The sequence below is a fragment of the Diadema antillarum genome, unplaced genomic scaffold, assembly GCF_040938485.1.
Source record: "Diadema antillarum isolate AM-2024a unplaced genomic scaffold, OU_Dant_1.0 scf00000180, whole genome shotgun sequence".
NCBI classification, from domain to species: Eukaryota; Metazoa; Echinodermata; class Echinoidea; order Diadematoida; family Diadematidae; genus Diadema; species Diadema antillarum.
Genome location: NW_027271069.1, coordinates 1592254 through 1595966, shown reverse-complemented (window position 1 = coordinate 1595966; position 3713 = coordinate 1592254). Strand labels below are relative to the sequence as shown.

Here is a 3713-nt window from a genome sequence, read left to right as displayed (position 1 = left end):
TCGAGAATGTTATCATCAGTATTCCGTCTTCTGACAGCAGATATCAAAACCTCCCCTTAAAAAAAATGCATAGACTGTAAGGTCAATTGCAGAATTTCACATAAAATTTGAGGAAGCATAAGATCAGAAGTAGATCTCAGCAATAAAGACAACTCGCCCAAAGGGAACCTACATTCCATATTTTTTTTATATTTTTTGATAGTTTTCATAAAGCCATTTTAAAAATATTCATATGTTAATCTTAATCATATTCAATATTACGCAGTATCATTTCAGATAAATAAATTTGCTTGTAATCTATAAGTAATTTTGGTTATGATATTTGAAAGGACATTTGTGAACTTTAATAGTATGGATATGAGTAGTTTCATGTATTATTTTGTTGTCTGCGTTATGCTTTTATGACATAGACTTGGTAAAAAAAAATTCACTGGCTGATATTACTTTCGTGAATAAATACAATTAAATTGAATTATCTCTATTCAAATTGATCAAACTATTATTTTCTATCATATATAGGAGGCCTACCTGCTAAAGGAGGTGGTTATTTAAATTTGTCAATCGTGACCATGATTTCCTTATTTAAATACATGCATCTTACACGATCGTGTATCATTATACTATGTAGCAAGTGACAATTATTTAATAGCCGGATGACTCATTGACAAATTAATTTGGTTTTAGTGTGCATTAAATGATAATTCTTCTTGCCGGGTAGTCGATAATGCAACACAAAGTCTGTTGTACAAAATCGTCTTACAGTTATGAGTGGCAGTATAGAAAAAAGAGACAGTATATGAGAAGACCAAATCTTATGTCGAGGTGATTGCTTTCGTGCCATCTGACATATCTATTCTCCTCCCCTACAAACAAACAAAAAATAAACAAAATTAATCGGATATTTTTACTTTAAACTTTGAGAAAGCATACTTATGATATCATCTAGAGAGACAGAAAATTGGAGACGATTTCCTCAATATTTGGCTACTATCAGAAACCACTGGCGTTATTTATTTCAGTATACACGTATTTAGTTATTCATACATTTCCCGATATATGCAGTAGCTGCCAAAAGAAATAGTTGAAAAGGCTTGCAACTTTTGATTGTAATTTCGGTCAGTCATCCGGAATATGTGCACATTATTTGTATTTCCTGTTATCACTATTCTATGTCTTAATTGTTAATTCTTCTACAACGCGATGTGTCATGACTAAAACCGAACCTACGACTGCTTTGAAATGTCCGCATGTCTTCTTGTAAACTTTTATCCAAACTCCCCCCGACGGAAGTTTCCCTTTGCTTCATGTAAAAGAATGATGCATATGATAATAATGTTTTAAATTCCATAACTTTGTCTCCTTCTTATTGGACTCGTTCCATTAGTCGTGTTGATACAGGTTTGCGTATTTGTGTGAATTTTGTCACAGATAATGAACGTCACGATGCCAACATCAGCATAACCCCATCACTGATTACAGACGGTACCTCAAGTGAGTATTACAAGGTGCACACTTTATATGTTATATGAACTACTATTCCGTTGTATGTGCTTTAAGTAGCTACAGAAGTTCGAATCAACAACTGTGTGATGCTAGGTCTTTTTGGTTTGAGTTATTTTTTTGTTTTTGTTGTTGTTAATGTCTATATCAGCCATAAAGGGGGGGGGGGGGGTCAGTACGTTTTTAACAGTAGTCGATTCATGCACTGTCGTACTCTGTAACGCACCGGACTTCTTGCATAATCCACTGAATCATCTTCTCTTTTATTTTGCAATGTCTTGAAACCCCCGCCAGCTCTATACAACTGACTTAATATGTTACAGTGTTTTAAAACCGAATAAGTTTATTAACAGTGGATGCGTATGCGCACGTGCTAACAGATTGCCATTGTCTTTCACATCATTTTAACCCCTTTCCCTGTAATATGTGATTTGTGGATATGTGGTACTGAACGACATTATAATGTATCATGCATGTTGTTTGACGTCATTATCAGCCTGAAAACACTCTTCACATTGAAACACAGGACAAACATTGGTCAAAAATGAGGGGCAGAGAGGCGCATCTGCAATATCATAGAGACTTGTAGACTTTAATGAGTATAATACCCAGAACAGTGAGTAATCTTGTGCACTTCCTACTACCTTGTCTGTTTTTGAATCATAGACGAGATTCGGGCCTCTGAAGAATGGACTGCTTTGCAAGAAACAGTAGACCCAGGTTTTCCAGGTGAGCTTCGTGTCGTAATGGAATCAGTAAATTCATTCCTTTTTTATTTCTCATTTGCCATCATTTTGATATGTCCGAATCCCTGAAGAAGATGTGTAATATGTCGAATGCTGGTACGATTAAAGGTTGGTGGAGGATATCATAGCAAAAATCTTTACTTTTCGTATTTTGATTATAGTGGAATCAACACGTGCACTAGAGTTATTATGATAATGAACTGAATTCCCACTGAGTGCTATTTGAGTTGATTTGCTTACACTGTATTTGCGGTAAATTAACCCTTTCGACAAATTCTTCCATTTCAAATCCTTCGACTTTTTTTTTAAAGAATCAGTTATCTTCAAATTTTAGTTGTGTCCTACCATAATATGAACTGAAGAGTCATTTCATTTAAGAAAATTGTGTCTATCGTCCACTCTTTTACAGTTACGCCGGTATGATTATGGACATATAATGGGACTATAATGTAAACAACTTAAAAAGAGGAAGCTTTACGCTCTAAGTAATAAGAATGTGGGGAATCTAATGCGTAAATGTTGATCAGACGTTTGGGACGACCTGTTTTATATTCAGTATGGATCGGTGATTGATACGAAAGACACAAACTTAATCACCTGCACGTCATACTGCTTCCGATGTTCTGCCTCCTGCCTCGTTTATTGTGAAATTTGTACATTTTTGACTCATTGACATACAACGGATTACAAAAAAAAAAAAAGAAGTTTGACACCCCCAAAAAGAAATGCTAAGATGGTCATTGCATCTTTCCAAGAATTCAATCATTATTTGATGACGAATTATCTATCTGATGAATTCTGCTTGTCAGTTACTGGAGACCTGGAGACAAAATATTCTGCACTGACCATGCTGACTATTGGATCCCCTGTCTGTTCCGCTGCAATAGTGCTTGTCATTTTATTTATGGTTTGGTGCAACAATCACTGGAAAAAACGAGTGTGAGTATAATCCATTCTGTTGAGTATTTTGTTCTGTGTGTGTGTGTTTCCCATATCAAATCAATTGATACATATAGGTATATGTGACTGTGCACCTCAAAACGAACATAAAGTCGCACACACTGATTTTGCGTGAGGACTGAAAATAAGTGAAATGGGTCAACCTAGCCGAACTTGACTTTTTCATATTTTCTGAAAGAGCGGGTCTTCTTTTACATTATGCTTAAATTTGGTATCATAGAACGGGCAGGAAAGTGTGTTTTTTAGCAGTTTATCTCGAACATTTTTTGGTAGAATAGTGTGATTAGGTGTGTCTTTAGAATCCCTTTTTCATTTCTCCAAAACCTTGTCCACACTCTTCACTTTCAACTCTAATAACTTTTGAAAAGATAGTGCTACTGCTTTGAAAGTTGGCATCAATTATGGACAGAATGTGTTAATGAGGCATGCTCAATTTCAGTTTAATCTGATAATCCCTTCATTGTTGTTACTCTGGTGGTTTACTTCCTGTTTTTTGTCCCATTTCAT

The 3713-nt window shown here is 35.2% G+C and overlaps 1 long non-coding RNA gene across 1 annotated transcript; it reads left to right on the top strand.

Annotated features, from left to right (window-relative positions):
* Positions 1-1300: 1300 nt before the first annotated feature.
* LOC139723078 (uncharacterized) lies at positions 1301-3173 on the top strand. The gene is made up of 3 exons (XR_011710319.1): positions 1301-1491; positions 2167-2229; positions 3056-3173. It is a non-coding gene; the product is annotated as an uncharacterized lncRNA (long non-coding RNA).
* The last annotated feature ends 540 nt before the right edge of the window (positions 3174-3713 follow it).